The 14,624-nt window shown below is 34.2% G+C and overlaps 1 long non-coding RNA gene across 1 annotated transcript in view; it reads left to right on the top strand.

Moving 5' to 3' along the window:
* The window catches only part of LOC107850112, a 45,412-nt gene that overhangs the window by 22,352 nt on the left and 8,436 nt on the right, over positions 1-14,624 (top strand). The window lies entirely within an intron of this gene.

The raw sequence follows: 14,624 nt of genomic DNA, 5'->3' as shown, positions 1-14,624 counted from the left end.
AGTATACATACGAACACAACTCCCCTCAATAATTTTAATAAAAATACACAAATTTCTCTCTAGAGTATCCCCCTTCAGGGACACTAATTATAACTTTTTCTAACCCCCAAAGTCATCGATTTATGACTAACATTATCATGTGCATAAACATCCATGCTTCTAAACACTTAACACTTCATATTCAACTCCTTAGAATGCTTAACATTATACCTCTAATCACATAACGTACAACTTAACAAAATTTGTAAAACTATACCAAAGGCACATATTGCCTACCCATATTTCCTTAATTCAACTCTAGATAACGCTATACAACAACTCCCCTGATTTTTCATATTACAAGATTCAAGCACAAAATCTAGGTACACGTGACACTCAAACACATCACACTTTATCTAACAACATGCTATTTGGGGTTTAAAATTTTAGTATATACTCACGATCTTATCCTCTTCATGACTTAGCCATAATTCATCTTTATAACACTAGTTTCATGTATACATATATATCACATTTCCCACTCCTTATTCCTCAAGTTGCCAACCTAGGCGATTTTACACCTCACATCAAGCCCACTAAATCATTCCCACAAAACATGGATCATTAACCTTAAGCTACTATTCTCACTACCACAATCCACATGTAAAGTTCAAGCCTATTGTATAACAACACCAATCATATGGAGCATGCCTACTAATCAATCGGATTGAAATATCAACCTAAGTCTCTTATTTTAATTAACTATGGTCCATAAGTTCATCCTCTCCACGACATTACTACTACACCTCAAAATCTACTACATACCATCTTACATGAATTACTAGTTTACAACTACTAAAGAAAAAAACAAACAAAGGGGGTAAAGTCACATAATAAGGATAGTCGATCTTAATCTTATATTATAGCTCATTACGATTTTATCAATATATTCCACTTTATCACATCATACTTACTTACCCATGCATGAATTTAGACTACCTTCAAATTACATTTACACAAATGAGTCTCTACCCATAACTTCTTGACTAATCTGCCCCTTTCTATTCATAACGTATATTTAATTTCTAAAACCACCATAACTATCCATTCCTCAAGTTGCCAACCTAGGCGATTTTACACCCATATCAAGCCCACTAAATCATTCCCACAAATAATGCATCATTAACATTAAGATACTATTCTCACCACCACAATCCATATCTAAAGTTTAAGCCTATTGTCTAATAACACCAATCATATAGAGTATGCCATATACTATACTAATCAATCGAATAGAAATATCAACCTAAGTTTTTTATTTCACTTAACTATGGCCCATAAGTTCATCCTCTCCACGATATTACTGCTATATCTCAAAATCTACTACATACCTTCTCACATGAAGTACTAGTTTACAACTACTAGAGAAAAAAACAATCAAAGGGGGTAAAGTCACAGAATAGGGATAGTCGATATTCCCCTTATATTATAACTCATTACGATTTTATCAACATATTCCACTTTCTCACAACATACTTATTTACCCATGCATGCATTTAGACTACCTTCAAATTATATTTACACCAAGGAGTCTCTACCAAAAACTTCTTGACTAATCTACCCATTTCTATTCACAACCTATAATTAATTTCTACAACCCCCATAACTATCTATTCTGAGATTCTTCCCTATTTTGAATTAATAATAATCATAGCCAGCCACATCCTTCGCAGACTACCATAAAATCTACAAATATTGCTACTACATTAGTCTATCTCTATAAAATGGTAACCCACCCCTCAATCAATGGTTATGCAATTAAACTAGCATTTTTATGCCAAAAAATCATCCTCAATCTGAATTCTAAGCTTGTGACTTCATATTACTAACTTTTGGACCATCTTATAGATCATAGGTTATGACACTTTATCACATACTACTACTCGGGTGGAAATAATATTCCAATATTCTGCCACACATCATTATCCTTAAGCACGACATCTGTAATAAAAGTTTTGAAAGGGAATGAATACACTTCATAAGCATGATTTCATCAGGATCAAAGTGTACACTCTAATCAATACACCTTGAAGCACTAATGGACTCCTCTCAAGTCCTTGTGCAATTTCATAACCGTTTATGACTCAATTAGAAAGGACCATATCATATAAACTCTAAGCTTCTTCACTTAAATCGGTTCAACAATAAGACATATCCAATAATATAAGAGTAAGGAAAAAATTGAGATACTTTCGTATGGATGACGCTATACCGTGAACTAGAGTATGAAGAAAGAGAAACATTCCTAAACACCTAGTAGTTTCCTCCTTATAAGTGTGGCGCGCTACACATCCATAAAAAATATTCTACCTGACGCGACTTCGTAGACACCCTGGGACCATGAACCGTGCTCTGATACTAAATTTGTCATGACCCAAACCATGACCCTCATTGCGATAGGCATCCCAAACCATGAAGGACCGAGAGAACTTCTATCAGCTAATCATATGCATAATTCATATGCTATAAAAATGGAAAATATAATGGAAACATGGTCATTTCATTATTTCAACAAAACCATAAGCTTATAATTTCAACAAGACCCAAATCGATCTAACACATGTCTACAAAATTTATACTAACTGTAAGAAAACAATATATGTTTGAAGATTGGGACAAGGCCCCAGTCGGACCATGAACTAAGACCAAATGAGATCAACAGAAGTGAAAAAGGCGCCTTCCAAAGTAAGAGAGAATCACCAACTCTGAATATTTGACAACAATCTACTATTTAGTAGGAGCATTATAGTGAGCCTTAGAACTTGAAATATAGGGGTCAATACAAATATACTGGTACGTAGAGCAATCAAAAATAGTATACTTGTATGCAATATATATGAGGAATTCATAAATAGTTTACATACCTTATATGAAAACATATGGGCATACTTTGAAGACTTTGAAACATATCTTTGAAATCATGAACCACTCTTTATTTTACTTCTGAGATAGATGGTACACCTTACAAGTCTAGTCCCCATAGGCTACATGGATCTACTATTAACTCAAAGGCCAAGCCCCCACATCCAAGTTTATCGCAAGGATAGGGGTCCGATATATAAGTCTAGTATACTAGTGTCTCAAGGACAAGTATACATTGGCTCAGCTAATCATATCACCCTAATCGACAAAATTCAATTTCCAGCGATGAACCCTTATACTCAAACACCTTCTTGGGGTCACCATCTAATTCTCTTTAAGCCCATTTTTAATATTTTAAATTATGCATCTTTCTAAAAAGTGGTCTAATGTCTCAAAACCTTATGTAGTCTAGTCTGGTCTAAGTCTGGTATGGAATTCATCTGTTTTGGTAACGTCATACGAGGACTTGCAAGTCGGATAAGCCATAAAATATCATGTTACAGTCTTTTCATTCAAAACATAATGTTTGGACCACCTAATCATTCAAACAGTACAAGAGAATTTGTATTTCGAAATATATGAAAACTTATGCAAAAATTCTCTCTTTCAATTCTTAAACATCTTGTGGTCAATTACTTTGTAGCAAACCATGCAATTATTTCAATAATGATCTTACATTTACAAGCAATAAAACACTCTCTCTTCAATTTACAACCAAAATCAAGTCCATATCTATAGCAAAATATTTATCTCATGCTTTAAAATATGTAATTGAACAGCCCATAATATGTGAAATCAAGAAAAATTGAAACAAAAGAGAGGTTTTGTAATTTATGCTCTCGATTGAACGTTGAAAAACTAAAAGCACATATGTATACATGGTTATAATTCAATTCTATAAAAAGGGGTTCAAGATAAGTGTTTACTTTTATCAAAACAAGTTCATAATACATGCTATTCAAAATCATGTCAAAAATCTATTTGTGAACATGATTATATATCTTTAAACTTGATAAAAACCGTAAAGCTTATGCTCAAGGAGTTTAGGATAGCCCCACATACCTTAATTGACGAAGAATTTGTGAAAAGATCGAACCTTTAAGCTTGAAAGAGGAAACCCTAAGTTGCTTTGCTGCTCTTGTCTGTTAGAAGATGATTTAGGGATTTAATAGTTTTACAATGTATTTAGGGATTTTAATTTTGTGTAATTATGTTTAGGGACAGTTATAGAATGCAAAAAGACTTTGTTACCCTTGTATTAACTCAAAAATAGAGATCCTACACCTCAAAAACATAGGGTAGGTGGCGCCTAACCCATGGCAAACCTTAAGGTTTGAGGTGCGCCTAACCCATGGAAAACCTTAAGGGTTACGGAGCCTAAGCTATGGCCAACCCATTCCAGTGAAGGTAGGTGATGCCTAACTATCGCCTAAGCTCTAGTTTGCGATGCATACTTAGTTTTGAGGTCCTTAAACACCCTCAACATCTCCCAGAATATTAATAAATGATCTACTATCCCTATGGGGGTACTAAAGACTATTTTAGAAGCATGTTAAGAATGGTACGACTATGAGATGTCACAATCATACAGCTTGGATGGTGCCTCATTCAAATACTCATAACTTCTTACTCCAAACTCGGATTGATGAACGGTCAAAGGAATTGGAAAGAAGACTCAAAGGCTTTAACTTGATATATAGTAGGCGGCATGAATCTATAAATACTAGGAGAAATAGTCACTAGAAGTAGACCCATGCAAAATCGTGAACTATAAATCAATCAATAGGAAAACGCTCAACTTACTTTTGAGCTAGGAGATTCTTATGGTGTATACTCATCTCCAAGTAAGTTTCCACCCTAAGGAAATATAAGTCACACTTATTTCTAACTAGACACCATTTTATTCGGGTCCATATACAATGGAAAGATGATTCAACTTTAGCCCAAAAGTGTGGGGTGTTACATTATCTTCCCCTTGGGATCATTCGTCCCTGAATGATGGGTAGGGACATGTTAGAGCTCTAAAAGTATGGAATAAGAAACGTAACCTTGCATTGAACATTTTTCCTCAACAAAGTATGCAAAGGAATCAAAGAGCTTCATGATAACCCCTAGTGAAAAGTGTAAGCACGAAGCGTGAGATAATAAGAATTGACATAGTGATGACTTTGCACACAAGTTCTAGGGGTCATGATCATTACAACATATGGTATAAGTTTATTTGGTGATCATAGGAATGATTTACATTGGTACTAATCATGAAATGAGATTTTCCGGGAGATAGGAATAGAACTATTCTCCACCTTACAAGATACATCGAATTGACTTAAACTTAGAGACATTACTTGTCTATGCCCCAATCAATAAATAACATACTTCATAATTTCCAACTTACAATTCTCCCATCATGCATCTAACCACAAGAGTTGGGTCCCACTGCATAGTGCTTTTACGTTGAAGCCTAACTCAGAGGAAAAAGGTGCTAACTTAAGCTATAGGACCCTGTACTTTACATCCCATTAAGAATATTACTTTACCTTATCACTACCATCAAACACACTCGAGTTTAAATCACGGATTTCTAACCACACAACACATTGGTTTGCATTTTCATTAATCACAACATTCAAGCCTATCATTACTACACCCATTTCATGGAACTCCCCACTAAGACCAAAAAATTCATTTACTTTCACAAAGATTTTCACCATATATCACCTTCCTAACTATTTTACATAACGAAAGTTATCTCCTTCTCCCCCCTTCTCCTATAACCTTAGCTCAAGAAATCACATCAAAATTTTCACCTTCAAGAACATCTACTCCTCTACTTAAAAGATTACTATTCCTCCACAACCACCATCATACTAACATATGAAGGGTTATTAAGGGAGTCAAACACAAGTATCGTGAATGAGAGCAACACTATTCGACTCTAACATATCCTTGTTGCACTACTCAAGGTGGGACATGAGGTGAAGATACGATACGATAGACTCAAATTGCTTCATATATCAAGTGTCTGGATCATAAGTAGAGAGTCATTCAACATAAATACAATGCAACATGAATGCTTAAAATACACTATAGTGAGAAGTATGAGCGCTTACATCACGAGTCGTACAACATAGGTTGGCATTCATGAAGTCAATGAATGAGACAAAAACTTCTACTCGGAGCTATCACTTCTCATTTTCAGAGCTAAAATACTCATCAGTTCGCACAACTTTATCATTTTGGCTAATCCCAACATAAAATGAATCAGTAACATGGGAAAACATAGTTTCTTATAACCAAACATGATTTGAGACACAGATTTATGGATCATGAAATCATAACATAGACCTTGAATACATGAAAGACTGGATTTACTGAGACATCATTGCTTCTAGTTTGGAGGTCAGAACATTACTTGAGTTACATAGATAACTCAGAGCTTAGACATAGGCAGGACTTTAATACATAAGACATTGATAGAATGACCTCTTAATCTGAAGTAGGAGAAATATTCTTGAATAGGAATAGGTTTGTCATAACTCTTCCCCACAACTTGCCATACTAAGATAATTTGGGAACTACCATGCTCAACACAATGGGGGGGTCAGTATACACATGAACACAACTTTCTTCAATAATTTTGATAAAAACACACAAATTTTATTTTAGGACATCCCCCTTCAGTGACATTAATTATAACTTTCTCTAACCCCCAAAGTCATTGAGTTATGAATAGCATTATCATGGGCATAGAAATCCATGCTTCTAAACACTTAACACTTCATCTTCAACTCCTTAGAATACGTAGCATTAAACCTCTAATCACATAACTTACAACTTAAAAAAATTATAAAACTATACCAAATGCGCATATTGTCTACCCACATTTCCTTTATTCAACTCTAAATAATGCTATACAACAACTACCTAGACTTATCTATACTACAAGATTCGATAACAAAATCTAGGTGTACGTTACACTCGTAAACATCACACTTTATCTAACAACATGCTACCTTGGGGTTCAAATTATTCTTATATACTCACGCTCTTATTCACTTCATGACTCAGCCATAATTCATCGTTATAACACTAGTCTTATGTATATATATATATATATATATATATCATAATCTCCCCCTGCTTCTTCCTCAGGTTGTCATCCTAGGTGATTTCACACCTCACATCAAGCCCACTAATTCATTCCCATAAAATATGTATCATTAACCTTAAGCTACTATTCTCACCACCACAATCCATATCTAAAGTTTAAGCCTATTGTCTAACAACACCAATCATATAGAGCATGCCATATATTATACTAATTAATCGAATAGAAATAACAAACTAAGTTTTTTATTTTACTTAACTATGGCCCATAACTTCATCCTCTCCACAATATTATTACTACACCTCAAAATCTACTACATACCTTCTCACATGAAGTACTAGTTTACAACTACTAGAGAAAAAAACAATCAAAGGGGGTAAAGTCACATAATAAGAATAGTCAATATTCCCTTTATATTATAACTCATTACGATTTTATCAACATATTTCACTTTCTCACATCATACTTACTTACCCATGCATGCATTTAGACTACCTTCAAATTATATTTACACCAATGAGTCTCTACCCATAACTTCTTGACTAATCTACTCCTTTCTATTCACAACCTATAATTAATTTCTACAACCCCCATCCTTCCCTATTTATAATGAATAATAATCATAGCAAGCCACATCCTTCACAAACTACCATACAATCTACAAATATTGCTACCACATTAGTCTATCTCTATAAAATGGCAACCCACCTTTCAATCAACGGTTATGAAATTAAACTAGCTTCTTTATGCAAAAAAATCATCCCCATTTCAAATTCTAAGCTTGTGACTTTATATCACTAACTTCTGGACCATCTTACAGCTTATAGGATATGCCACTTTATCACATACTACTACTCGGGTGGAGATAATGTTCTAACATTCTTCCATACATTATTACCCTTAAGCACGACATCTGCAACAAAGGTTTTGAACAGAAATGAATATACTTTATACCTCAGGCTTAAAAGCATGATTTCATCAGGATCAAAGTATACACTCAAATAATACTCCTTGAAGCACTAATGGAATCCTCTTAAGTCCTTGTTCAATTGCATAATCATTTATGACTCAATTAGAAAGGACCACATCATTTAGACTCTAAGCTTCTACACTTAAATCGCCTCAATAATAAGACATACCTAATAATATAAGAGTAAGGAAAGAATTGGGATGCTTTCATATGGACGATGCTATACCATGAACTAAAGTATGAAGAAAGAGAAATATTCCTAAATGCCTAGTATCTTCCTCCTTATAAGTTTGGCTCGTGACACACCCATAAAAAGGACTCTACCCAACGTGACTTCTCAGACACCTTGGGAACATGAACTGTACTTTGATACTAAGTTTATCACAACCCAAATTAAGGCCCTAATTGTGACGAGCATCCCAAACCATGAAGGTCTGAGAGCCCTTCTATTTGGCAATCATATGCATAATTTGTATACTATAAAAATGCAGAAAACTTACTGGAAACATGGTCATTTCATTATTTCAACAAAACCATACAATTATAATTTTAATAAGACCCAAATCCATATAATACTTGTCTGCAAAATCTCTACAAAATGAAAGAAAATATCTATTTAAAGATAGGGATAAGGCCCCTGATCGAACCATGAACTAAAACCAAATGAGATCAACATAAGTAAAAAGATGCCTTCTGAAGTAAGGGAGGCTCACCAACTCTGAATGTCTGACAACAATCTACTATTTAGCAGGACCGCTAGATTGGGCCTCAGAACCTGAAATATAGGGGGTTAATACAAATGTACTGGTACACAAAAGAATCCAAAATAGTATACTTTTATGCAACATACGTGAGAGCAATTCATAAAATAGTTTACATACCTTATATGAAAACACATGAGCATACATTTAAGGCTTTGAAACATTTCTTTGAAATCATGAACCACTCTTTGTTTTACTTTTGAGCTAGATGGTACACCCTACAAGTCTAGTACCTAAGGGCTATATAGGTCCTCCATTAACTCATTGGCTAAGCCCTCCCATCCAAGTTTTCCGTAAGGATAGAGGTCTTATAAAATAGTCTAGTATGCCAGTTCTCAAAGATAACTATGCATTGGGCTCAACCAATCTTATCAATCAAATCAACAAAACTCGATTTCCAGCGATGACCCCTTACTCCCAAACACCTTTTTTGAGTAACCATATAACTCTTTTTATTACCATTTATAACATTTTAAATCATGTATCTTTCTAAAAAATGGTTGAAAATCTTTTGTAGTCTAGTCTGGTCTGAGTCTGTGATGACATTCGTTTGTTTTGGTATCATCATACAAAGACTTGCAAGTTGAATAAGCCATAAAATATCATGTTACAGTCTTTTCATTCAAAATATAATGTTTGGACCACCAAATCATTCAAATAGTACAAGAGAATTTGTATTTCAAAATATATGAAAACTTATACAAAGATTCTCTCTTTCAATTCTTAAACATGTGGTGGTCAATTGCTTTGTAACAAAACATACAATTCTTTCAATAATCATCTTAATATTTATAAGAAAGAAAACACCCTCTCTTCAATTTACAACCAAACTCAAGTCCATATCAATAGTAAAATATTTATCTCATGCTTAAAACATGTAATTAAACAATCCATAACATGTGAAATCAAGAGAAATTAAAACAAGAGAGGAGTTTTATCATTCATGCTCTCGATTGAACCTTGAAAAATTAAAAACACATATGTATATGTGGTTATAATTCTATTCTATAAAAAGGGGCTCAATACAAATGTTTACTTTCATCAAAACGAGTTCATAATAGATGCTATTCAAAACCATGCCAAAACCCTCTTTGTAAACATGATTATATATCTTTAGACTTGATAAAAACCATAAAAATTATGCCCAAGAAGTTTAGGATAGCCCCAGGTACCTTAATGATGACAAATTCATGAAAAGATTGAACCTTCATGCTTGAAAGAGCAAACCCTAAGTTGTTTTTCCCCTCTTGTGTATTAGAATATGATTTAGGGATTTGATAATGTTAAAATATAGTTAGGGACATTAATATCATGTAATTATGTTTAGGGATGGTTATAGGAAGCAAAAAGACTTTGTTGCCCTTGTATTAACTCAAAAATAGAGTTACTACACCATAAAACATAGGGTTGGCTGCGCCTAACCCATGGCAAACTTTAAGGTTTGCGGCGCCTAACCCATGGAAAACCTTAAGGTTTGTGGATACTAAACCATGAAAAAGCTTTAGGTTTATGGTGCCTAAGCTATGGCCAACCCTTTCTTGTGAAGGTAGGAGATTGTAAGGCGATGCCTTGCCATCGCTTAAGCTCTCGTTTGCGATGCCTACTTATTTTTGAGGTCCTTAAATACACCCAACATCTCTGTCAATGTCAATACATACTCTACCATCACTATGGGGTCCTAAATATCATTTTATAAGTATCAAAAGAGTTTTACGACTATGGGGTGTCACAATCGTATAGCCTGGACGATGTCTCATTCAAATACTCACAATTTCTTACTCCGAACTCAGATTGACAAATGGTCAGAGAAGTTGGAAAGAAGATTTGAATGGATTTAACTTGATATATAGTAGGCCATATGAATCTATAAATACTATGAGAAACAGTCACTGGAAGTTGACCTTTGCAAAATCGTCAACTATAAATCAACCGATAGGAAAACACTCAACTCACTTTTGAGTTAGGAGATTCTTATGGTGTATACTAATCTCCAAGGAAGTTTCCCCCTAATTAAAATATATGTCACACTTATTTCTAACTTGAAACCATTTGATTCGGGTCCATATACATCAAAAAAATGATTCAACTTTAGCCCAAAAGTGTAGGGTGTTATACCAGAGCGCTAATCCTTGCTTTCATCACTTTGTAGCACCTTCATAGGTTCCTTTAGTTTTGTCCCACATTTCTTTATCTATTTTATAGGTTGATATATTGTCGTATTCTTCTTTACTAACTGTACAATAAAGCAAACTTATAGCTCTAGCATTAGCTTCGATTACCTCTTATTGCTCTTTAGTGATCTCAAAGTTTTTTAAATCATCAATGTTCATGTTTTTTGATTCCTTTTTATTCTTTTCGTACTTAATCCTGGTATAGGTTTTGGACCTTTCTTGATGACTGCCCCATCTTGAAAGTCATTTGATTGCACAAAGATTTTGAATCTTTTCTTTCAATCTGAGTTATGTTGTCCGTTAAAGTATGGTGGTCTTATAGATGAGTGTTCACCTCGAAAGAGTGCTCCTGGAATCTAATAGTTTGATATTTGATATTTACTCACTAACAGTGCCCCAGCGCACACGCAAGTGTATGTAATACCCCAAAAAATTTTTCATTGAAATTTTGTGCGTAAACATATTGGGTTCTATCTTCTAGAATGAATTATTAATTTTTCATGCGGAATGTCTTAGATTATGACCTACCATTACGTAGAGTATTGAATAATATTTCCAACGATATGTGGATCATCCAAAACAGACACCCGAGCGATGAGTTATGAACATTCCAATCGAATCGTGAATAGTAGTGAACAGTAAAATGTGCAGGAAAAAGTACTGAGGCCTGGCATATTTTTGCTCCAAATTTAAACGATCATAACTCCTTGTACATAATGATCTGGGTGATCTACTATATATAAACGGAAAGCTGTGTGAGTCCTCTTTCCAATGAAATTGGTTTCATCTAATTTGTCTATTGGAGCAAAACGTTATGGTCAATCTACTTCATCCTATCAAAAGCAAATTTTTGGGTCACCTTCAAACGATCATAACTCCTCGTACATAATGATCTGAGTGAGATACTATATATCAATGAAACGATATGAGAGTTCTCTTTCTAATGAAATTGGTTTTATCCAATTTGGATATCGGAGTAAAACGTTATGGTTGATCTACTTCAGACTATCAAAATAGTCCACCAAAAGACAGATTCGAGAATTATTTGATTTTTAGGGCGTTTTGGTCATTCCCCCGTACGCAAAATCCGTCCAAACCCTATATTAAAGACTATTAGAAGAATTATATGTTATATTTCATCAAATTCCCTCAAAAAGAAAACCCTAATCTCCTACATCCAACTTCAAGAATCTCCAAAGTTCACCATTAATTCTGCAAATTTATTCAAGATTCTAAGTTCCTAGTTCAAGAGCTTCAAGAACCTCCAAAGTTCACCATTAATTCTGTAAATTTATTCAATATTCCAAGTTCCTAGTTCAAGAACTCCAAGAACCATCATTCAAAGGCACGATTAACATCTCAAAATTGAGTATCGATCTAAAGTTCATCATTCAAGGTATGCGGGATTTTTCAATAAGAACTCTCTTTTGTTCTTGTGCCCAAAAGTAATTTTCTTTATAAAGGCATGATTTTTATTTGATTTTTTACGAATTTGAAGCATGAACCCATATCTTATGATGATTATTATAAAATCTTGATGTTTATGATTTTGAAAGATGAATTTACACATGTGGAGATATAAAGCATGAATCTTGAATGATATTTATCATGATTTTGATATTTGGGTCGTGAATCCCCATTAGAAATTATGTTTTTTGAGAAAGTGTGTGTTATAAGCACGTTGATGTTTAATATTTGAGATATTTTGAATGATTTGACCTTTTGGTCTTAATGGAGTTATTTTGAACTTGAGTGTGAAAGAAATTCACAACGTGGTTGATTTTGATAGATAAGAAGCATGATGGCTCTCGATGTATATTTATATATTACTAAATTTGTTTTGTTGTGGTTTGTCTTTAAAATGATCTGAGCTAATTTTGGGAGAAATTTTTAGCACCGAGTGGGAGGTATAAAGCGACCTTACTTCTCTAGAACTACGTGCCCCCATAGGAGTGAGCCTGAGGATGATTTATACAGTGATCACTAGTTTGTGTGGATTTGATATTGATAGTGCTACTCCGATGGCAACGATAGGACGACTCTCCCCAATGTGGGTTATACATTAGACTCTATGTAGTTCACATGGTTTATGTCAGTTATAGGATCTCCTAGTGTATGTGTGTTTTCTTGTGCTATGGTGAATCGTAAAGTGATTTGAAAGTGGAATTGTGAAAGTTATTCTTTCAAAAGATTTAAATGATATTTACATTATGAGAATTGATATTCTTGATGAACTGAAAGTGATTGACAAATTATATGATGACTCACATGTGTTATTGTACTTATTTTATCCTCTCATGATTATGATGATTTTCTTTGGGCTATGTGAGTTTTTTATACATCCTGTATATTTCTTATAAATATTTATGATGATGATGTTTATACAACTGCATACACCCCCATATACTCGGTTTCTTTCTATGGTACTGACCTATATCTTCGGATGTGGGCTGTATTTTCTCGGAATGTAGGTTCAGGTGCTCAGTTGAAGACCTTGACTTGGGATCCTTGAATCTTGACTCAATTTAGAAAATCTATGGTGGACTCTTGAGATTCTTGGAAGAGATTTTTGATACTTAGGATTTTTGTTGAGAGAAAACTTGAGAAAAACTTCATAGAATACTTGTAAATAACTTTAATTTGGTGTTTGTACAGTTTAAGAGGCTTGGAAAAAGTCTAAAGTGCCCTTTTTAACTTCTGTACAAAGCTTGAAAAATTGAACTGGGAACCCGATTTTATGGACCACCACAATGCACCACTATTGCAGTGGCTAACTAGAAATTGACAAATGAGAATTTGGGAGTCACTGCAATGTGGAGCCATCGCGTTGTCCCACTGGTTAGGACCTGGAACTTCAACGCGATACGTCACAATCACGCTAGGCTACTAGAAATTGACTATTGAGAAATTGGGGTCCTCCATAACGCACCACTATCGTGGAGTTTTGCTGGAATTTGACAATTGTCAAATAGAGACTCTTCACGATGCGCCAAGCACTAAAATGACGTCGTTTTATGACTAGGACTTAAATTAGCCATAACGGGTATTGGATTTGGGTAAATCTTATATCAACGAAAAGCTTATCAAATTTTCCATGTGATAAAAAGTCGAAATTAGGGAAATTCTAATGGTTAATGCGATACTCACTTAGGAAGTCACTCATTTTTTAACCTTTTAGAGAAGAAATTAAGCTTAGTAAAAATTCAGGGTATTACAAAATTGGTCAACCTCTAATACACTTGTAACTCTTTTTGTAATGCTTCTCTAATCTGAATGTCATTTTGGATTTCCTTAAGCTGTGCGGTTCAATAAGGTGTACAACTCATCATATGTCATCTCAAGAGCTTGACCACCTACAACTGAATCTAGCAATATTTTTGTATTATGATCAAGAGCCTCTACAAAAGTATGAGCAAGTACCTCATTGGAATGTTGATGGTGTAGACACTACCAAAGAAGTGCCTTGATGCACTCCCTAGCATAGTATGAATTCTAGTATAGATTCTATTTGAAGCAAACTAACTATCTCACTATGAAGTCTCGCAGTCTTTCCAGATGAGAAAAATCAGATAAAGAATTTTTAAGCCATGTCGTACCATGATATGATTGAATTTGTTGGCTCCACATTCAACCACTATTTTTCTTCCCCCAACAGTGAAAAGGGGAATAAAAAGTGGAATAAAGTCATCCTCACATAATCTTTATTCACACTC

Source organism: Capsicum annuum, chromosome 12 (genome assembly GCF_002878395.1).
Source record: "Capsicum annuum cultivar UCD-10X-F1 chromosome 12, UCD10Xv1.1, whole genome shotgun sequence".
NCBI lineage: Eukaryota > Viridiplantae > Streptophyta > Magnoliopsida > Solanales > Solanaceae > Capsicum > Capsicum annuum.
This window is presented reverse-complemented; position numbering and strand designations above follow the sequence as displayed.